Raw genomic sequence first — 25006 nt, 5'->3', positions numbered from 1 at the left:
ACAATCCCCCACATGAATGAAATTATAAAGAAATAGAAGAAAAAACAAGAATGTCTGGAGTATGAAGAAGTTATGAATGGGTTGAAGGTGTCATTCGACTTGAACCTTCGCTTGGTGTTTGTCTGTCGGGATTACTAGTTGACCAGTGACCTTAATTAGTCTTGAATTGTTTAACATTTGTGTAAGCCAAGTCAACAGGTAACACACATAACTTCAAAAATCATTATAGAGTTCCTTCAGTTGTGCTCGTATAGCCATGAGCTTTCCAGGTTTCATGAGTACTCTAGAGAACAAGCCTATAAGTTCTCATAGGAAGCGGCTTTACTTCCTCACTCATATAGGTGCCTCTATCAGGAGTGTACTGTATCATTACACCTCACTGGAAAAACCAGCTATAGAAAGCATTAAGAGTATTCACTCATCCTTGAAAAGATACAGAAGGTACTACTCGATACAGAAGGTACTACTACATCATAAGGATGGGTACAAAGTTTTCACTCTAGGTGTAGTACCCCCACAAATCACGCAGATAACTTGTTTCCCCATTGAACCTTGATCCTGGGATCTCCATTCACAAAGGTTGGGTGTCAGTTATCGATGATTTAAATAAATAGGCTTAGTCTGTAATAGACTTAAGCCCCATCCCCATCGATGTACTAAAAACTAGCTCTCTAGTCAAGCCTATAGTTAAAGGATCAGCTAAATTTTCTTCTGACCTCACAAAGTCAATAGCTATGATCCCATCTCTTAACAACTGTCACACAGTGTTATGTCGAGATTTCCCATTATAGGAAGTATTTTTGGCCCTCAAAATAGCAGCTTGGCTATCACAATGAATAGAGACAGGTGGAATAGGTTTAGGCCAAAGCGGGATATCCATCAAAAAATTCCTGATCCACTATGCTTCCTCACTAGTTTTATCTAAAGCTATAAACTCAGATTCCATAGTAGAACGGGCAATGCAAGTTTGCTTAGAAGATTTCCAAGACACTGCACCCCCTTCCATGGTGAACACATAGCCACTAGTGGATTTAGATTCCTGAGAATCAGCAATCCAATTGGCATCACTGTACCCCTCAAGCACAGCTGGATATCTGCCATAATGAACACCCTAATTTGATGTATATTTCAAATATCTCAATACTCTGATAAGAGCATCCCAATGCTCATTGCTGGGATTAATGGTGTATCTACTTAGTTTGCGTACGGCGTAAGCAATGTCTGGTCTAGTACAGTTCATAAGATACATGAGACTACCTATAACCCTAGAAAACTCTAAAGGAGATATACCTGATCCAATATTTTTTGTCAAATGTATACTAGGATCATATGGTGTTCTAGCAGGTACACAATCAAATTGATTAAATCTTTTAAGCATTTTCTCCACATAATGAGATTGAGTCAAAGTAATTACATTAGAATTATACACAATCTTAATGCCAAGAATGACATCAGCAATACCCAAATCTTTCATATCAAAATGCTTACTCAAAAAGATTTAGTCTTATTGACGGTCTTTAAGCTAGTTCCGATGATCAACATGTCATCCACATATAAACAGATAATTACACCAGATTGTTTTTCAAATTTACAATAAATGCATTTATCTACCTCATTAATACTAAAACCGTTAGAGATTAGCACACTATCAAATTTTTCATGCCACTGTTTCAAAGCTTGTTTGAGACCATAAAGAGATTTCTTTAGTCTACAAACTTTTCTCTCAAGGCTTTCTAATACAAAACCTTCTGGATGATCCATATATATCTTCTCTTGTAATTCACCATTTAGAAATGTTGTTTTAACATCCATTTGGGGAATTACGAGATTATGAGTAGAAGCAAAAGCTATTAACATTATGATAGATGTAATCCTTATCATAGGAGAGTAAGTATCAAAGAAATTAAACCCTTCTCTCTATTTATAACCTTTTGCTACTAATCTCGATTTATATTTATCAATGGATCCATCTGCTTTAAGTTTCTTTCTAAATAACCATTTATTTCCAATAGTTTTATAACCGGGGGCAACTCAACCAGCTCCCAAGTGTTATTGGTTATAATGGACTCATATTCACTTAGAATGGCCTCCCTCCAAAATACAGCATCAGAAGATGACATGGCCTCTGAATAGGTCTGAGGATCATCCTCTACCAAGAAAATAAGGAAATCAGGTTCAAAAGAGGTGTTAGTCTTAGGTCTCTTGCTCCTCCTGAGTTCAATTTCATCTTCAGCAGAAGAATCTTCTTCAACTCTAGGAGCAAGTCTTGAAGAACTTGGAGTCCCTCCAGATCTTTCAATAAATGGGAATTTATCCTTAAAAAAGACAGCATCCCTAGACTCAATAATGGTATTAGCATCAACAAATTTATTTTTAGATTTGAAAACTAAAAACCTATAAGCGTTGCTATTCTGTGCATACCCAATAAAGACACAATCTACAGTTTTAGGGCCAAGTCTTGGGTGTTGGTATAGACACCTTAGCCAAACACCCCACACTTTAAAGTTTTTATAAGACGGTGTCCTATTTTTCCACATCTCATATGGAGTTTTATCTGTGTCTTTAAAAAGTATCTTATTCAAAATATAACAGGTCGTTAGCAAAGCATCCCCCCATAGGTTCATAGAAGCCCCAGAGCTATTGATCATGGAATTGATCATATCTTTGAGAGTTCTATTTTTCCTCTCTGCTATCCCATTGGATTGGGGAGCATAAGGGGCAGTGGTCTCATGTACTATACCATTATCTTCACAAAATTTATTAAAATGACTAGAATATTCACCTCCCCTATCAGACCTAACTATTTTTATTTGCTTGTCTAACTAGTTCTCAACTTCAGTTTTAAAGGAAATAAATCTAGCTAAGCTATCATCCTTACTCTTAAGACGATAAACATGGCAAAAACGTGAAACATCATCAATAAATGTAACAAAATATTTATTACCTCATCTAGTCATGTAACCTTTAAGATCATATAAGTCAGTGTGAATCAATGCCAACAAATCAGTGTTTCTTTCTACCTTTTTGAAAGGTTTCCTAGCATATTTAGATTCTACACATACTTCACATCTCTTGTTTTCAGAAATAGTAGTCTTAGATATGTTACCTAGATTCATCAGTTTTTTAATCTAAACATTATTAACATGTCCAAGTCTATTATGCCACAGATCAAATGACTCAACCATATAAGAAGAAGAAGATGCTTTATTAAATTCAAAAGCAGTTACATTGAGCTTGAACAAGCCTTCATCTAAATAACCTTTACCCACAAAGGTTCCCCCCTTAGTCAAAACAAATTTGTCTGACTCAAAGACAAGTTTGAAACCCTTCTTACTTAAAAGGGAACCAAAAACTAGATTTTTCCTAATATCAGGAACATAAAGAACATCCTTCAAATTAAGAACATTTCCATAAGTGAACTTCAAATTAACAGTCCCTTTTCCTTCAACTTTAGAAGTAGATGAGTTACCCATGAACAGACTTTCTCCTTCTCCCAGAGGAGTGAAGGACGCAAATGCACTTTTAGTGCCACAGATGTGTTTGGTAGCCCCAGTGTCTACCCACCAGTCAGTCATGCTACTCACCAAGTTAACCTTAGTAACCAACGCATAAAAGTTACCATCCTGAACTACATTTGCTTGTGCCTTATCTTTCTTCCCATCATTTGGACCTTTTTTGAATTTACAGTCCAGGGCTATATGACCTCGTGATCCGCACACATATCAATGAACTTCAGGATTGTAAGGTTTCTTTTTAAAGTGAGGTTGGGACTATTTATTTTTGTTCACATATGGTTTCTTCTTGGCTTGGTTTTAAATGATTTGGACTTAGAAGAACTAGCAGCGTTACCTTCAACCTGGTTAGCCTTAGCCTTCATTTTTGAAGTCTCCACAATAATTTCAGCCTTCCTGTTATCCTCCTCGATCCGAAGGTTGACGATCAGATCTTCTAAGGTCATCTCTTTCTTCTTATGTTTAAGACTATTTTTGTACTCCTTCCACGAAGAAAGGAGTTTCTTAATAATGGAAGCAACCTGGAAACCTTTGCAGATTTTATAGCCTTCCTGCAAAATCTCATGAATAATTATTTGCAACTCCTCCACTTGAGAAACAACAGATTTCCAATCTTTTATCTTGAATTCCAGAAACTTTCCTACAAGAAACTTTTTCGAACCTGCATCTTCAGTAGCATACTTTTTATCAAGTAAATTCCACAACTCTGTAGCAGTCGTACACACAACATAAACATCATATAATTCAAGAGAAAGACAATTAAGTATGTAATTTCTACATAAATAATCCTTCTTTTCCCATCTTTCTACACCACCAAAGCGACCAGGTTAGTCTTCATTTTCATTTGAAATGGGTTTCTCAGTCGAAATCCATTCAACTAGCTTCAGAGTAGTCAGATAAAATCGCATTTTCATCTTCCATTGCTTGAAATTTCTACCATCAAAAATCTCAGGTTTGACAGATGACTTACCACTAGGTTTCTCCATTTTCAGCAGTATAAACAACAAAAGAGCACATACAATACTAGATAATAGAGTTTTTCGTCTTCAGATTGTAGTAATCTAGTACTGAAAAATAGGAATAAGAATGCAAACAGAAACTTATCACTGAGGATTGTGCTCGACACAATTTCCTTAATGATAAGTTTCTGTTTGCATTCTTATTCCTATTTTCAGTACTAGTTTACTACAATCTTAAGACAAAACTTAAGTCCCATATTGGTTACTAAACTTAAGTTTCTTAAGTTTATATTGCTTTGTGTCCTTATGGAAGGATAGTGTAAAGAGATATAAGGAGGTGCTCGCGCGCACACAAGGCCGCCTTGGTTTGGGGGCTCTCAGGAGGTGGGAGCTCCAGAAAACCTTAGTGCGCGTGTACCCACACACGTCGAGCGCAAGGGGGGGGGGTGCAAATCCACCCAATTGGGTTTCGCGTGGGTGCAAGTACTGGGATTCTTTTGTGGAAATAATATCTTTTTGGTCTTTGCAAAACTGTTTCAGAAATCTTTCCTTACTGATCGAGTCAAACCAAATCACGATTTTCTCGCACATTAAAAACTAGCCAGTAAAGTCGTGCTTCGTGGTTGGAGTGATTATCGTCTTCAGTTGCAAGTGTCAGATCTATAAAACAAAGGTCTCTCTTTTTTATCACATGCGCTGAAAAGCAAAACTTTTCCTCTTCCAAAAACATGTTTGGAGTGTGCTGAGAGTTTCTGCAGGGCTGGTCATTGGCTGGTGATTTGCTCTTCCGTTGTTGTATCTTGGGAGGCGTACGCTTGAGGCTGGCAACAACCATACCGGCGGCATTTTTCGTCTTAAGGAAATTGTGCCGAGCACAATCTTCAGTGGTAAGTTTCTGTTTGCATTCTTATTCCTATTTTCAGTACTAGATTACTACACTGATTTCATTGCTCTCCTATCTTGCCATTTGAGTTGTAATAGATGCAAGGACATTTTTTTTTTGGAAGGCAAGCAGGGTTTCTGAGAGGTCCCTTACCCCTATTGTATTAATAAAGCATAATAAGGGCTTGGTTACATTCGTACATGATCTTTGCCCATGGCATCATCATATATGATCTTCTTTACATCCTTCAGAAAAAGAGCTTACAATAAACTCTATAAAACTAACATTTGGAATATTATATGCTAAGATATCTACTAATTTATTTGACTCTCTATATGCATGCAATAAAGTAAAAATTTCTAGCTTGATGATAAGCTTGTATTTCTACCATCATGTGATTTGCTCTCTATGGGTGCTGCCTTGGTTCTTTGAAGAAGCTGACTTCAGTAGTTGAGTCAATTCGGGCCCTAAATTTTTTGTACCCATGTCTTGTTGGAGTTATCCCTCACATGAGGAAGAGGAGAGAAATCAGTTGATGTTTGCATGGAAAAGCTGGCCTGCACACGCAGCTCAGTTAACTAAAGCAGGCGGCCTTCGCCCTCATGTTACTGGATTTTTGGTTCAAGGAAAAATCATAGGGCGCGTATGCGCTCGATTTTGCTTTGATATGGGCGCGCCCGCGCTCATGTCTAAATTCACAGTTTCTATTTTGCTATAGTAACCGCGAGATTGCGGGTTACTATATAAATAGAAACAAGGTTTTGGAAAACCTAACATAAGAAAAAGAAACCCAATTTTTGAGAGCTATCAAAATTGAGAGATAACCTTTGTAGAGAGAAAAGCCTATAAAGAGAGAGGAATGATCTAGTAAGGTGAGAGACTGAAAAGGAGTGATTGTAATCGTCCTTCCCACTTTATAAAAAGATTAGCTCTTGTGGAAATAGGCACCATTGGCTGAACCACGATATATCTTTATGTTGTGGTATGTTTGTTCTTCTCTTTACATTATTATTTGTTGTTGATAGTTGTATAGAAAGTTGGGCATGCTAGCTAGGTTGTCGTGAATATTTAGAATTTGTCTGGAGTAGTAGAGTTTCATATTACAAGTTATCTGTGTAGTGGGGATCGATTGGTATCGGTATTAACCCCAACATGTCTCATTGCTAGTCTTAGCCTATTTTCCAACCCATGTAGCTCGATCAGTTCAATTGATTTATACTCTGTCTTCCGTGTCTGTTGCTGCAAGTACAGTCCCACTTCCATCTCGTATGATAGCTGCCCACCCCCCACCAGTACCTTGTAGCTTTCCGTCTATATTTAAGTTCTGAATTCCCTCTTCCGCTCGCTCCCATTTGCAGTGCTTTAGTATCTTCATTTTTGTTTCCACATTTAAACTCCAGAGTTGCATAAACCTTTCTCTCTCGGGCCCATCCTCCATCTTCATATTCAGAAGATCCAATTTAGTTCTTGCATCATCGATTCCTTCCATATGCCATATATGAGACCATTGAATACCAGTCACAATGCATCTTGCTTGAATCACTTTCCTCTTGAGTTCTGGTCGATCCATTCAATCTCATTTTGCCATGTTATTGCCTGTTGTCTATTGTACCCAGCTTGCTTCAGAAGTTTTTGCCATACAAATTGTGCATACATACATGAAAAAAGTAAATGTTCCTCTATTTCTCTTACCCTCTAACACAGCACACACCAATCTATTTATACAACTTTCCATCCTCTCATTCGAACTAATGTCTTCAAACCTTCCTTCAAAGCTAACCATGTTATAAAGGACTGCTTCGGTATTCTATTTGTAAACCACACAATATTTTTCCATGAAATTGGTACTTTGGTTTTCCTCATGCACTCATAAGTGTCTTTCATGTTATAATCACCCTTCTGTTATGTAGACCATATGATCTTATCTTCTCCTCTTCCTATTTTCACTTCTTCCTCTATATATGTGACGATATCAGGCATATGCACTCGTACATGTGCCGGTACATTCCAGCTCCCATTTTCAATCATATTGGACACAGTTGCATTTAATCTACAGCTGGAATCATGTATAAGGGATAAAGGAAAATGATTCTTGAGGACACCTAATGGGTGTCATGGATCAAGCCAGAATTTTGTCTTCCTCCCATTCCCAAACTGATGATGAACTATATGCTTAGCTTCCTTTTGTATTTAAGGATGTTCCTCCACACCCATGAGCAATCATTGGGTGTCTTAAGCTGCCAAAAGTTCCTATCCTTTATCAAATTCTGTTGTACCCATTTTGTCCATAGTGTGTTCCTTCCACTCATTATATACCATATATGCTTCAGACTTGCTGCTATATTCGATGTGTTCAGATCTCTTATACCCAACCCTCCTTCTTTATAAGGATAACGTAAATCTTGCCAACTGATTAGTGCATGTGAAGTGGTGCATTCAGGTCCAGACCATAGGAAGTTCATGCATAACTAATTAATTTCATAGATAATCCTTTGCGGTAGTACAAAGGAAGAAGTCCAGTATATGCTCATGTTATTTAACACTGCCTTGATTAGTTGCAGCCTCCCTGCATAAGATAATGATCTTCCTTTCCAACTTTGTATCTTTCTCCTTACATTCTCTATCAATGACATGCAATCTGTAGCTTTTAACCTTGTCGTTATTAGTGGCAGCCCGAGATATTTCACTGGCAAAACTCCCCTTTGAAACTGGATTATCCATTCTATTTGTGTACACATAGTGTCAGTCATTCCTACATAGAACATGTTACTCTTTCCCCAATTCAGTTGCAACCCCGAGCACAGTTTGAACTTGTCTAGAGAATCTTTTAAATTTATTACAGTGTTCAAATCTCCATTCATAAACGCAATTAAGTCATCTGCAAAAGACAGGTGAGTAATAGGTGGATTAATGCATTTATAATGTAGCTTATATATACTCTCTTTCCTCAACTTTTCTCCTTAGTGTCTGAGTGAAAAAGTTTGAGTGAAAAACTCCATGACAAGTACAAACAAATATGGTAACATAGGGTCTCCTTGCCTTATCCCTCTCTTACTTCTGAAATATCCAAACGGTGTCCCATTGATCATAATCGAGAACCTAGGTGTTTCAATACATGTTTGCCCCCAATTTGCAAAGATTAATGGTACTCCCAATCTAAGCAACGCAAATCTCACTGCCTCCCATCCTACTGAATCATAGGCCTTTCTTAGGTCTATTTTTGTTGCACATCTAGGAGGGCCATTACCCCTATGGTAATTATGAAGTAGCTCATGCGACAGCAAAATATTATCTTGTATACTCCGTCCAGATATAAAGGCAGATTGGTTAAGTGATATCACCTTGGGTAGAAAGGATCTCATTCTGCATGTCAGAATCTCTGTTATACACTTATAAACCACATTGCAGCATATAATTGGTCTATAATCACTGAGAGAACTTGGAGAGTGCACCTTTGGAATCAATGCAATACATGTTGAGTTCACCTCTTGTAGCAGCATGCCCGATCTGAAAAAATTCCTTACTACCCTCACAAAATCATCTCCAAGTTGCTTTGAAGAACACAGAAGAGAAGCCATCACTCCCTGGCGCCTTGTCACTATCAATGTTAGATAAACATTCAATTATTTCATCCCTACTCACCTCCTTAATCAATTCCTCTTGATCATTTTGATCTAATTGCTCCACCTATATATCATTAAGCATATTGAAATCCATTTCATCCATCTGATTCGGAATGATTTCATCATCTTGTATCTAGTTATCAAAGAATTGGAATGATTTCTTACACTATCCTTTTGCCTTCCTTGACTTCACCACCATTGGATTGGGAGTGGTCTAGTTATCAAAGAATTGGAATGATTTCTTACACTATCCTTTTGCCTTGCTTGACTTCACCACCATTGAGGAGTGGTCTGAAGTTGCGCCTGGGTTGTTAAAGATAGCCTGCAGTCCTTGGGACTTTCTTCCTTGTTCTGGAATATCTATATAGCTCTTTGTAAATCATTGTCAACTTTCTTTTGTAAACCTGGGTTAGGGGCTGAAAGACCCTACCACTTTATCAAATACATAAAAATGAACTTACAAGAGGATAGGGGGGGGGGGGCAAAATAATTTCAACAATGTAAAGCTTAAAAGCTAAAGATCAAGAGATTGGGAGGACGACTATTTCTTTGAGATGGCCAAGTTATCTTAGTATCATATTAAACTTTAAAGCTTCTTTAATGGATTATTTTGTGTCTTCAATAGAGTAGGATTACATGATCTTCAACTTTTAACTCCAACTGCTTATTGATAAATTAGAGAGAGAGATTTGAGAATATTTACTTAATTGATTTCTAATGAGATTACAAGTTCCTAAAATAGGAATAAACACAAACGGTGTGATTCTGTACAAACACAAGCGATGGATTTCTAAACATGACGCGAGGCGCGCTCTAATTGTGCCTTGAATAGAGCGCGTGCGCGCTCTACACTCTGAGATATAGAACAACTTCTAATACTCCCTCTCAAGTTGGAGAGTGAATGTCAAGAACTCCTAACTTGCGAATTAATCTCAGAAAGGTGTCCTTGCCGAGAGGTTTAGTGAAGGCGGCAGCCACCTGATCTGAGGATAGAACGATCGTAGGAGATAGTAACTTGGCCTGTATCTTGTTGCGTAAGAAATGACAGTCCAATTCAATGTGCTTCATTCATTCTTGAAAAACTAGATTTTGAGAGATATGGAAGGCGCCTGATGGTCGCAAAACATGTTCATCAGAGAAGGATGAGAGATGCCTAAGTCATGCAGAAGATACTTCAACCATTGAAGCTCACACGCAAGCGTAGCCATGGAACGATATTTGGCTTCAAAAGAACAAGATACAGTGCTCTGTTTCTTTGTTTTCCAGGATATAGGGCTAGAACCAAGAAAAGTGCAATAACCACTAGTAGAACGACTAGTGACAGGGCAGCCAGCCCAATCAGAGTCACAGAAACCAAAGATGTGTAAAGAACTATTAGTGGATAAGAGAATCCCTTTGTTGATCGAACCTTTGAGGTAGTAGAGTATACAATGAGCAACATCTAGATGTGGAGTCTGTGGGGACTGCATGAAACAGCTGAGATCATTAACATAATAAGTGATATCTGGACGTGTAACTGTGAGATATAAGAGACGCCAAATCAAGTGTCGATAGACAGTAGGATCTTGAAGTAATGTGCCATCATCGGTATGAAGGTTGATGTTTTGTTCCATAGGGAACTCAGAAATACAACCACCAGTGGTACCACAATCAAACAGAATGTCCAAAAGACATTTGCAATGTGTAAGAACTAATCCTTCTTTGGAACGAGCCACTGATAAGAGCCCAAATTGTAGTTTTAACTCCTTAACAATATTGCTTTTAGACAAATTATGTGATTAATAAGTAAAAGTTAGTACTATTATCGTGCTTTTGTGTATTTCAGGCATTGGAGTCAATATGTGAAGAAAGGCGTCCTTTTTGCGAGATAAAGGAGCAAAGGTTGGTTGCTAAGAAGTTCTATAATTAAAGGCCAAGATTCAAGGAGAAGTCTTTTTAAAGCACGGTCAAAGCTGAAAAGTCAAAGTCAATGCAGGCAAAAATAGCGCAAAAAAGTCAGCAGAACTTCCAAAAGCCGTATCTTTGGACTCAGACCTCGGAATTAGGCCTACCATATGTCAAAACAACCGACTTAGAAAGCACTTTATAATGGTCAAAGTATTGATCCAATTAGAGGAGTAAAAGTGGATGAAAAGTCTATTGAAGTCATTTCCAGCTTAAAACCCCTTTGTGGACTGAAGTAATGATGCTTTGGGCTCGATTTTCCGGCTCAAAATATGGCTTCTAAGCCCATGCACAAAATTGTGGATCTACCGCCTCTTCTATATAAAGAGGACTAAGACTTAACTCTTAAGTAATTAGTTTTAGAACAAGTTTTTTTAGTTTGGAGAATCAGAATTAGTTTTATAATAAAGAATTAGCATTTACATTAAGATACTTAGTTAGATAATTGATAAACTTGGTTTTTTAGAATTAAATACTTGGTTAGCTTTAGTTTGTCTTAATTTCATAATTAGTTAGTCATAAACTCAAGTTCTAAATTAGTTTTAATTCATTTTGAATCATTAGACTATTGTTCATTAGATTAATAAAGTAATTATTATTCATTCAATAATGTCTTGTTCTTATTGTTCTTATTCCAGAAATGATAGTTTAATGAATCAAGGCTAAAGCCTCCATTAGAGGGGTTTGAGGAAGCCTTGATGAAAACTTGATGGTATTAGCATAGAAATGATTGTAATAATCTATTCCATTCTAGAAAGTAATTAGTTCACCATGAGAATGAGTTTGATTGCTTCACATGCTGATTGTTAGTTGGTAGAGATTACCATGAACAATTAGGGATTAAAAAGATCCAATTGTTATGTGAAAACATTGCAATTCAGATTACAACAATTCTATGTTATTTTATTAAGTCGAATCAAGGTGGAATCAAATTCCCTAATTCCTTCTCATATTGTCAATTTAGTATTGAATTGTCGTAGTTGATTTATAACATCTTGATTAGTTAATTCACCATCGTAGTTAAATTTAATTCCATTACTCACGATTTTGTTAGAATACATAAACTAGGAAGTGTTCACATCTAAACGAGATAGAAGTGGAACGAACTCTCTACTCCACATATTGAACGATAACGAGAGTAGAATCTTTGATACCTTAGAAGTAAGAAATTCATTTAGTTTTACTTATATTTGAGTTTAATTACTTATTCGTAGGTAAAACTATCATTTTTTTCTTTTATCAAATGGCGTCGATGCCATCTTAGTTGTGTTTAGTTTCATTTCCTTTAATAGTGTTAATCCTACCAAAATCCCATTAAACCCACCCACCCTTGTATGGTTCTAACTGCGGTTGTTTACTTCAGAACTGATTTTTTTGGCAGAAATACACTGAGCGCGCTCTGCACTAAAGTGCCTAGACATCGTCCAAGGTAAAAGGGCGCCACACGCCCTTATTAGGCAAATTTGAAGCGCACCCTGCGCTAAAGTGCCTGGACTTCGAGTCAGGCAAGAGCGCGACGCGCGCCCTTGTAAGGCAAGTTTCGAGCGCACCTCGCTCCCTTTTTTGAACAGCCCAATTTTCACAGGTTAGTACAAACTTCCATTTCTTCAAGTTATTCAGTGTTTCTAACTTGTTAAATACACTGAGCTCACGTATACAAGACGTTATTCATAAGCGAAGCAAGGAGGCATTCAGGTACTTCTTTCTTCCACTCCTCGCATCTCCTGTTAGAGGATTTATACTAGCATATCAGGGTTGTCTTGACTGTTGTCGTGTTTCTTTAATATATGACTTAGCCTTGCATGAGATTAAGGTCAGGTAGAGAAAAAATGACTAACGTAATCTATCGTGAACGTCAAACACACACCTATCTATTATACCACACACTACACCTGAAATAATAGATGAAGAAAGAGAGACTTCTCTCTCTGACTTTTACAAAGCCCTGAATGATAGCTCGAAATCTTGCATTGTTCTTGCAAACCCAGTGGGGGATTTCCGAATCCCCCCGAATATATTTAATTTGTTACCAGTTTTTCATGGGTTAGACCATGAAAAACCTTATCAGCATATGCGTAGGATTGAACAAGTTCTTACCACATTTCATCGTCCTACGGTAGGTGCCGAACAAATTAAACCGAGGGTGTTTCCTTTCACCCTAGCCCGATAAAGGCGCGTCTTGGTTAACTGCCTTAATGCTAATTCTCAGGACTCATAGGCCAAACTTGTTCAATTGTTTATGGAACATTTTTGCCCACCACTGAAGACAGATGAAATGCTTTCCAAGATTCATTTTTTCCTCCAGAATCCTCATGAATCCTTTTCACAAGCCTGGAATCGTTTCACTTATCTTCTTATAGAGTGTCCACATCATAACCTTGCGAAAGACACGTTAGTTCGTGCCTTTTTCAAAGGACTTTTACACCACCATAAAAAGGTCCTTGATATAATGAATAGGGGTAGTTTCCTCAGTAAAGGAGCCTTAGAGGCTTATAGGTTTTTAGAAGATCAAACAAAGCGTAATAATAACTGGGGGGGTAGTGATGATATCCCCCGCTCCGCTAGTTCTTCTTCAACAGTTAAGGCTGCCGGTATGTTTGAGATTAAACTTGATCCTGAGCTTAAAACTTTAATCGAATCTCTCACTAAAAAGGTAGAAGTTATTTCTATTCAACAAAAGCCTACCCCCATCATAAATGTCAATTTTATTCCATGTAATTTCTGTTTGAGTCCTGAGCATCCCGACTCCTATTGTCCTCTCGCCTATGAACAACAACCATCACAACTAAATAAAGTTTGCTCCATTAATAGCTATCATATTCCTAACGCCCCTTGGAGACAAAATCCCAACTTTAGTTGGAGAAATAATCAACAAGTTACACCTCCAGGGTATAATAATCAAAATGTTAGGCCAACAAACAATTACAACCAAGCTCCACCACGACAAGGACAAGGACAAGGACAAGGACAAGGACAAGGACAAGGACAAGGGAATTATAATAATTATAATACTAATAGAGGTATCGTTTCGGTAAATAATAACTATCACAACCCACCTATTAATAATCAACTTGACATAGTTCCTATCACACAACCTATAACAAACACTCTTCCATAACCAGATCATTTCGACGCCTTTATGAAAACCCAAAAATAGATTTTATAGTCCATCCAACTTTCCTTATAGCAGTTAACACAAGAGAAAGTACAACCAAATGGTGTGTTTCCAGGTCAAGCGATACCTAACCCTAAAACACCAAACACAACCTTTGAGGTAAACGGTAATACTAGTAATGAAAATGGAAATGTAGGCGAGCTAAATGCCATCACCACTCTCTGTTCTGGCAGAGTGATTGATAACACCATAACTATGCCTATAGTTACCCCACTAGTAGTCCCTACACCTGATATTTTACTAGATACCGAAGTAATAACTGAAGATCCTACCCCAGTAGAGGTACTAGTTAAACCACAACCTAAGAAACAAAAAGCCAAGGTTAAACATCCTGTTGATCCATATGCTAAATATAGAGAGAAACCACCGTTTCCCCAAAGATTAGCCATGTTAACCAAGGATACGAATTTCGATGAGATTAGGGAAGTTTTCAAAAATCTAACGATACACCTACCTTTTCTTGAAGCGATTAAAAAGTTATCTCACCATGCTAAGTTTCTCAAAGAGTTGTGCACTACTAGGCGTAAGACAAATATTCATAAAGACGCCTTTTTAACTAAACAGTTTCCAACTTTATCCGAACATAATGGAATCATTAAGTACAAGGACCCTGTTCGTCCCACTGTACAATGCACCTTAGGAGATTCCCACATGACGACCGCGCTATTAGACTTGGGGGCGAGTGTTAACTTACTCCCTTATTATCTATATAAACAAATAGGTCTACAGGAGATGCAACCTACTAAAATGACGTTGCAATTAGCTGATCGGTCTACTAAGTATCCTAAGGGTGTGGTTGAAAACGTGCTTGTTAAGGTTCAGAATTTCTACTATCCTGCCAATTTTGTTATCCTCCCTATCATCTTAGGGTGACCTTTCTTGGCAACTACCAGCGCGCTTATAAATTGCCACGATGGTTCGATGTCCATGTCTTTTGGCCATCTTTCTGTTGAGGTAAATGATTTTAAAATGATAAAACAATTACCATATTCATCTATAGATGGGGAGGTTAGGATGATCGAGAGCTTAGCTCAAGACTATTTTAATAACACATTTCCAGAAAATCAGATGCATAAATTCCTTTCCTTTGGAAGTTCATATTTTGTCGATAACTCCTACTTAGAGGAAGTCAAAGCCATTTTCGAGTCTACTCTTATCGTAGACCCTTCTGTTGCTCCATCTATTGAGTTTGAAGACCTGCTACCTAAACAAGTCTTCACTACTAAGATGAGGACCCTCCAAAAGCCTTTATCGACATTCCTCCAACCCCTGTGCTTAAACCTCTTCCTTTTGAGTTGAAGTATATTCAACTTGATCCGGATGGTAGTCATCCAGTAATTATATCTTCTCTATTGTCTATGGATGAAGAGGCACGTTTGATTAGGGTGATTAGGAAACATCGTTCCGCGATTGGTTGGTCCCTAGACGACATTAAAGGGATTGACCCTAATGTATGCACACATCGTATCCATTTGGAGGATAATGCAAAGACTTCTCATGAACCTCAGCATCGCTTGAACCCTGCCATGAAAGAGGTGGTCAGGGAAGAAGTATTACGGTTACTCGATGTGGGTATCATATATCCCATTTCTGAGAGCGAATGGGTAAGTCCTATTCATGTAGTTCCTAAGAAATCGGGGGTTACCATGGTGCGTAATGCTAAGGTTGAATATGTTTCCACATGTGTCCCTATAAAATGGAGGATCTATATTGATTACCGACGCTTAAATGCCATGACACGAAAGGATCATTTTCCTTTACCATTTATAGATCAGATGTTGGAACGTCTAGTTGGTCATGCTTATTATTGTTTTTTAGATGGCTACTCTGGCTATTTTCAGATTATTATCAATATTGATGATCAAGAAAAGACTACCTTCACATGTCCTTTTGGAACATATGCCTATAAATGAATGCCTTTTGGCCTTTGTAATGCTCTTGGTACCTTCCAGAGTGTATTCTTCATATATTTAGTGACATGGTAGAGCGCTTCACGAAAGTTTTCATGGATGATTTTTCTATCTATGGAGACTCTTTCATTGACTGCTTGTCTAACCTGTCTAAGGTTTTGACACGGTGTGAAGAGAAGAGTCTAGTTTTAAATTGGGAAAAATGTTATTTCATGGTAAAAAAAAAAGAATAGTTCTAGGGCATATTGTATATAGTGATGGCATCGAAATAGATAAGGTCAAATTAGATAAGATAGCGTCTCTACCTATACCACGGACTGTCCGTGATATTAGAGCTTTTCTAGGCCATGCAGGTTTTTATAGGAGTTTCAACAAAGATTTTTCAAAAATAGCTAGGCCTTTAACTAATCTGCTTTTAAAGGATGCCATTTTTTATTTCAACTTAATCACTAATAAACAGGCTTTTGAAACTTTAAAAGCTGCTTTAACATCTGCACCGATTATACTGCCTCTCGATTGGTCTAAACCTTTCGAACTCATGTGTGATGCTAGTGATTATGTTGTTGGTGTTGTCTTGGGATAAAACTAGGTAATAAGTCCACTGTTATTTATTATGCTAGTAAAACTTTAAACGATGCTCAGAGAAATTATACAACTATAGAAAAATAATTTTTAACTGTCATTTATGCTTTAGATAAGTTTCGTCCTTATTTGATTGGTACTAAGACTTTAGTTTACACGTACCATGCAGCCCTTAGGTACCTTCTCGCGAAGAAGGTTGCTAAACAGAGATTGATCCGATGGATTCTTCTACTGCAAGAGTTCACCTTAGAAATTAAGGATAAACGAGGGGTCAAAAATGTAGTTGCCAACCACTTATCTAGACTAACAAATGGCGATGATAGTGATTCTAAGTCCATACCTGACTCTTTTCCTGATGAGCATCTGTATGCTATTTTTTCTGTACCATGGTATGCTAACATTATGAATTATTTAGTTTCTGATATTATTCCTGATGTTTGGTCAAGAAATGAATGTAAGAAGTTCTTGGCCAGAGTTAAACTATACTACTAGGATGAGCCCTACCTTTTTAAGTATTGTGCGGATCAAATTATTCGTCATTGTATTCCCCAGTGGGAATATAATGAGGTCTTATCGTTCTGCCATGACAAAGAGTGTGGTGGCCATTTTAGTGGTATGAAAACAGCTACTAAAATTCTGCAATGTGGGTTTTATTGGCCTACTCTTTCTAAAGATTTCTAGGTTCACAACAAGACATGTGTCCACTGCCAACAACTTGGGCGTATCACTAAATGAAATATGATGCCATTAAATCCTATCATGGTAGTAGAAATTTTTGATGCATGGGGCATTGATTTCATGGGTCCTTTTCCTGTTTCCCACGGTTTTATTTATATTCTTGTGGTCGTGGACTACGTGTCTAAATAGATAGAGGCCATGGCTTGCCGTAGCAATGACCATAAGACAGTTGTGTTTTTTGTTAAGGAATACATTTTATATCGGTTTAGCATTCCTAAATCCATCATTAGTGATGGCGGAACACATTTTTGCAACAGAGTTGTTGCGTCTTTAGTTAAAAAGTACGGAGTTACCCATAAGGTGGCAACTCCTTATCATCCACAAACTAGTGGCCAGGTAGAAGTCTCTAATAGGGAAATAAAAAAATATTGGAAACAACTATAAATCATGATAGGAAAGATTGGTCTAAGCATCTAACTGATGCCTTATGGGCATATAGGACTACTTTTAAAACTCCTATAGGTATGTCTCCCTTTAGACTTGTATTTGGAAAACCTTGTCGAATTGGAGCACCGTGCTATGTGGGCTATAAAAAGCCTTAACTTCAATTTTGATGAAGCGGGTGTCAAGCGCAAATTGCAATTAAATGAGCTTGAAGAAATCCGTAGCGATTCTTATGATCTCACAAAGGATTATAAAGCTAACATAAAATGTGTTCATGATAAGCAAATTTTGCGCAAAGAATTTGTGGTTAGTCAAAAGGTCTTGCTTTACAACTCCAGTTTGCATATTTTTCCTAGAAAATTAAAAACTCGTTGGTCTGGTCCTTTTCTGGTTACTGAAGTCACCCCTTATAAGGCAATCACCTTGTTAAATCCCAAGGACAACAGTACCTTTCAAGTCAATGGCCAACGGTTAAAACATTTTCACGAGTTAATGTCCCCCGATGTGGAGGATGTCATTTTATAGGACCCTGTCTATGAGGACTGACCTTTGTTGCTTGTTGTACTTCCTTTCACTTTCATATATTGGTAAGTGCACCATTCAGGTAATCGGGCCCTCCCTATGGAGTGTGTGGCTGTAAGTACCGGATCCTAAGTCCACATTTAACATAATTCACATTTTCCACTCTTGCATGTTTTCTCGGTTTTTGAGTCATGTTTCTCTATGGTGTGAATTATATCCTTATTGCCTTATTGTTTTTCATTATATTAATCCGTATTCATAAAAAGTAAAAAGTATTAAAACCATAAAAATAGTAATCTAGCAAGTCTCGGGAATCTGACTTTAAAAGACCCAGATTTTAAAACAAATTTTCAAACTTCGTTGTCAAAAATTTGTTTGGGGGTGGGGTGTTTGGTCTTTCCTTTTCTTGATCTCTCAACTTCCTATTCTTGTTATTTATGTTGTTTAATAGTATTTTGATTCGGGTTAACACCATCTATAATTTTAGATTTCATTTGTTCACATAACTTATGTCATGCACACATTTCGAGGCGTTTCCATCTTTTTATATGTTAACCATGGTTAAAATAGAGTGTTTTACGAATCATTGGATTGGAAATTCTCTGTTGATTGTTTTCATAGATCATTCGAAAAAAATGGACCGTTAACGAATTGAGAATTTTAGTTTGAAGTTTGCACACGTAGGGACAAAATGGGCATTTTCTGAAATTATTTGGGCTTGGGCCCAAAATCTCGTAGTCACGTGCCTCGCACGTGAGTCCATAGAATTAGCCAAAAACGCATCGCGTTCTTCTTCTCCATTCTGCCTCCATTAACAAACCAAAAAAAAATTTTAAAAAAAAGAAACACCACCACCGATTCTCATAACTCTAGTTCAAACAACACCCACTCCAATTTCACCCCATCCAGTTCACCTTCTTCACTTCCGCCTCCAACAGTTCGCACAAAAAAAAAAAAAAAAAAAAACACCCAAATCAAACGACCACTCAAACCAAAGTTTGATTTCTTGTTTCAATACCTCTCCTCCACCTTACCCTAAACCCATTTTCGATTTTTAGCATCAATTGCCCAAAAACGTAAAATTCCCCCGGAACAACTTTTCAAATCGGACCATTTTGCGCCTTTTTACAATGACGAGATGAAACATAGGGATTGGCAAAGGTTGTGGTATAAGGAGAATGATTTTTACCATGAGGATTTGGTTTTGAATTTTTACAAGAAGCGGGAAATTGAGGGTAGGAAGATTTTAGTGAAGGTGAATGGTGCGAAGAGAGAAGTGAGTGCTTCAATGTTTACTCACATTCTGGGCATTGAGCCAAACCGCCACCTTGTAGCCACCGTGAAAGAATCCCAAAGTATTGGGGTAGAGGTGTTGATGAGAGAGACTGTGTTGGAAGGATAGTACAATGCGAAATCGCATTGCGTCTGACAGTCATCTCTGAGAACGAACCAGCTGGTTGTAGCTCAGTGGGTTGGTAAGAATATCATTGAGAAAGAGAAGTTCAGTGACATCAGTCTGAACTGTCTACACATACTCTCGGTATTACAACAAAAGAGGTATGATTTTTGTATCATCGACTTCTTGTTAACTATGATTAGAGGAGTTGGAGTAAGTACCGCACCCTTTCCTGTTTTAATTACTAAGATGATGTTGTCTTTTGGTGAGAAATCGAAAACTGAGCGGGTTATGTTGAAGTTGCATGCAAATGCAATTGCTTATACGGAATGTATCCAGAAGACGTGGAGATAGGGTTGTGGAAGATGTTAATTCGGATGATAAGGAGGAGGACACAGCATGTTTTGATGACAATGCCTTGGAGAAGTGTAATTCTAATATAGAACGTATGTCGATCTTTGCATCGGTGTTGATGAGAGAGAAGTGTGTTGGATTAGTACAATATTGAGTCGATATCATCTCTCGAAACGAACCAACCTGGTTGTAGCTCAGTGGGTTGGTAAGAATATCATTGAGAAAGAGAAGTTCGACGACATCACAACTCGATACACATTACAACAAAAGAGGTATGATTTTTGTATCATCGATTCTTGTTAACTATGATTAGAGGAGTTGGAGTAAGTACCGCACCCTTTCTATTTTAATTAAGAGATGATGTGGTCGCATTCTAAACACCATTTATGAAGACATCCCATTCAGCATTCATCAGAATTATGAGGAGCTCAGGACTACCGTGGAGAAGTCCAGCGTGATAAGGAGCACGAGGAATCCATGAATGCATATCTAGATAGTCAGTGGAAGTGCTACGACGCTTACCACCCTATCAGAGTTCTACTTCTGACGAGTTTGAGAGGCATGAGCATCGTTGACGTAGGACTGATGACTAGGAACCATCCTTGTCCCGTGGCTCGTAGTCTAGTTGTGATGTGTTTAGGAAATTTCCCTATTTTCGTAGAATTTTATCTCGAAGTTGTTTAGAGTATTAGTTAGATTTGGATTATGTATTTGTTTTCGACTATTTGATTGTTAGTTGAATTTTTAAATTAATTTGTTTTTTGTCCAAGCATTCGATGATATTTCCATGAATCCCACCTTCCCGAATTGTTTGGGGGTGGTATTATTATTTTTAGCATTGCTTTTATCTTATCCACCGTTTTAGAAGTTAAATTTTGTAAACCGCGAAAATATGAGTTGTTGAGAATGTTGTCAATATTGGTGTGGCTAAGATTATATATTGTTGTGGTGATGGAATTTCAACAAATAGAATTAGGAAGTTGTTATTTTAAATTCAACCAAAAAGCTATTGGTTTATATTTGGAATATGCACCTAACTTGTTTCCGTTTTGGTTTTAGAAATTTCTGTTTCCATCATCCTGCCTTAACAATTTTGGCAACTTGTGGATATTGGTTTTAGAAACTAAACCTCTATAAATACTTGATTCACTCTACACTTACAAACCACACCTCTCACCTTTCACTTCTCATTTTCTCTTAGTTTTTCACTGCAGAGCACTCGAGGTATACAGAATGCACCCCGTCACCCTTCACAGCCCAATTGTGAGTGCACCCTGTGTTGTAAAGCCTAGACCTCGAGCAAGACAGGAGCGCACCACGCGCCCTTCACAACCAAATTGTGAGCGCACCCTGCGCTGTAGCGCCTGGACCTCGAGCAAGACAGGAGCGCACCTTTTCATCATAGGCCAATTCCCGAAGCACCGCCACCGACCTTCATAGCCACTTAAATTTCTGATTTTTTGTGAGTTTTTCCTAGGTTGTTTGCAGCACTTCTAGAGTGTAATTGTTGTGATGACATCCCTTCATATCATACCGGAGCAGTCTTTTGAAGATATGTTTCGAAGTGACACCTATGGAGGATGGTTCTGTGATAGAATCGTGCAGTCAAAATGGAGACATCTACTAGTAAGTCCTAATGACTCGTATTCACCTCAACTTACTGAATATTTCTATAATAATTTAAGGTTCATTTGTCGACCAGATGGAGAACAAATGTTCTCTGTCGTAGTTAATGATACGACTACGGATTTCAGCAAGTTCTTAGTTGATTTTGTTGTGGGACTGCCTATGCCTATTCCTACAAACTCATGGGGATATCTGATTAATAATGCATACCTTTATAACTATGAGTACTTTCACGAGACTTATGGGGGAGGGGTTTTTCGTGTAATGGACCTCGAGTATAACATAGCCTTTGGTAGCCTGTCCTTGAACGTAGGCCTTACCATGTTCTTCATTATGGTGAATATTTTAGGGGATTGGCAGTTTACTTCTGTGCATAGTACCGCTGGTGACGTTTTCCTTGCTTTAGCTGAGGGACGTTTCCTATATGACATTCCCAAGGTTTTAGTGGCTAGTCTAGCTAGAGGCCATAGTATGAGGCATGAGGCATAAATGCCTTCTTATGCCTGTTTTGGTTTGTCGTATCATGTGTTGTTTTTTCCCTGATTTCTGTACCCGCTACATGGATTGGGTTGGGGTTGAAATTATGAGACCCACCAATTGCATTGTTCGTTTGTTTCATGTTATTACTTGGCTGGGATGGAGGGTACAACCTCAATGGGTTGCTCCTTACACCCGATCAGACCGAGTAACACTTAACAGGCTAGCACAGGTTGATGATACATGGAGAGAGGCTTGGCAAATTATGCATGGCAGGACGCAAAAGAACCTTGCTTCTATGTAAACGAGGATGATGATGCCTAAATGCTGGATAGGAGGTAAGTTTTTATTTTTGTTCGTGTCTGCTTATGTCCCAAGCAATTTACTTTTTAGTAACCCCATAATGGGTGGAACTCATATAGAGGTGCGTCTGTTTTTATTTATATATATATTAGTATGTTTTAACTTTGTTTTATAGATGTTCCAAAATTTCACGTGTTTCCATGGTATTTTCCTACCTTTCTTATGTCAATACTTTGAGGACAAAGCATGCTTTTGTTTGGGGGTGGCATAGAAACACGCGTAATTTAAGGCACCTGTTAGAATATAGATATGTACAATATGCACTTGTTTTCTAATAAAAAATTTAAAAATTTTAAAAATATAAATAAAAAAATTATGCTATGCACTTAGGATTATGGGTGTTGTTTCTTTCTCTATGTTCTTAATAATCTAAAAGTTTCACGTTAGCTTATGTATTAGAATAGTCTTTAGAAACTTAGGTTAATATGTAGGTGATAATCTTTGCATCTTTCTATAAATATATTGCATGTGTAGGAACCGTTATGGTTTCGCCGAATGATTTACTATGAACCGCGAAACACCCATGCGCAACAGAATAAGGGGTGTCACAGTTTGGATAGAAATTTACCTTTAGATCAACTTCTTAATATCTCTGAGAATCCAAGCTTTATGAAATCAACAACCTCTTGATCTTCTATTGTATTCCTATGCACATAGTGGACGTTGTGTGGGCAACGATCTTCCAACCTCTTATTTCTCTCTTGGCCTCTCTCACACTCTCACAACCTTATAACCAAATTTTGGATCTATTTTTGCTTGAGTAAAACCTTGAGAGCAACGGCCAGAGAAAGAGGTTTCTTTTTATAGGCTACAACAGGGACCATGAGGAGAAATTAGGGTTGGGCCTCCTGACGGGCTTGGGCTTCCCATGTTTGCCCAAAACACACGGCCCAAGTCTGTTAACAAATGGCTTATTCCACTAAAGACCAATGTTACACTACCGCCCTAATCCCAAATTATGTGTCAGTGTTTATGGGCTCCATATTATATGTTCGTTGATCTCCCCGTGTTTAAGATATAGAATGCATGTTGATTAAGTCAGGTTACTGACAACTACATTAATCAACTTCTTATGTCCTTTTATAAGAGCCCAAAATTGTAGTTTTAACCCCTTAACAACAATACTTTTAGACCAATTATGCGAGTAATAAATAATAGTTAATACTGATTACATGTTTTTATGTATTTCAGGCATTGAAGTCAATTATGTGCAAAAATATGTCACTTTGGCGAGATAAAGGAACAAGGGTTGGTTGCTAAGAAATTATGTGATTAAAGGCCAAGATTCAAGAAGGAAAAACCTTTGTAAAGCCCGGTCAAAGCTGAAAAGTCAAAGTCAACGCGGGCAGAAACAGCACACAAAAGTTAACAGAACTTCCGAATACCGTATCTTTGGACTCAAACCTCAGAATTAGGCCTACCTTATGTCAAAACGACCGGCTTGGAATCAGATTTCCAATGGTCTAAGCCTTGGCCCAATCAGAGAAGCATAAGTGGACGAAAAGTCTATAGAAGTCAAATCCAGCTGAGAAGGCCTATGTGGACTGAAGAAATTGGGTTTTGGGCTCGATTTTCCTGCCCGAAACATGGCTCCTCAGCCCATGAACGAAAATGTGGATTTGGTCTCCTCCATTTCAACACACAAGACTTAACTTAAGTATCAATTAGCTTAAGGTAGAAAGTAGCCATTAGAGAATAATTCTAGATCTAGTTTCACTCCATTAATTAATTAGTTTTCATTTTCATCTTATTTTAATTTAATATTTGAATCAATTGTTATTTATTCATTAGATTAATAAAGTAATTTAGTTCTTGATAATCTAGTTTCATTTCCATTAAATCATTATAGTTCAATTCATAGATTTAGTATTTATCATTGTTAGTTTGAATTAAATCTAGCAATTTTAGACTTATATTTGAATTCAAATAAGCAAAGTTAGAATCTTTATACCATGTCTTGTTTAATTTCATTGGGAAATGATAGCATAATGGTTCTAGGCTAAACCTCCATTAGAGGGGTTTGAAGAAGCCTTGATGAAGCTTGATTTGTGTTAACGTAGAGTAGTCGTAATTTCCATTCCATTCTATAAACGATTAGTTCACCATGAGAATGGGTTTGATTGTTTCACATGCTAGATGTTAGTTGGTAGAGATTACCATGAACAACTAAAGATTAGGAAGAACCAATTGTTATGTGAAAGCAGTTCAATTCGGATTACGATGATTCTTCGTTAGTAAATTAAGTCGAGTTAAGGTGGAATCAATCCCCCCTAATTCCTTATCATAGTATCAATTTAGTATTGTCATAGTTGAATTATCATAGTTAAGTATTTTAGTATAATTTGCATCGTAGTATAAATTCGTAAATCTCTTATTGACTTTGGATAGATTGATAATCTTAGGAAACGCTAATTCTAAAGAACTAGGAGTGGAACGAATCTTTTAATCCAACTCTATTTCGATAGAATCAAGAGTAAAAAACTTTGATATATAATCGATAAGACTTAGTTCAGTTTTAGTTTTACTTGCGTTTAAGTTTCATCGTAATCTTATTCGTA

Source organism: Coptis chinensis, chromosome 3, assembly GCF_015680905.1.
Source record: "Coptis chinensis isolate HL-2020 chromosome 3, ASM1568090v1, whole genome shotgun sequence".
NCBI classification, from domain to species: domain Eukaryota; kingdom Viridiplantae; phylum Streptophyta; class Magnoliopsida; order Ranunculales; family Ranunculaceae; genus Coptis; species Coptis chinensis.
Note: the sequence above shows the minus strand (reverse complement) of the source record.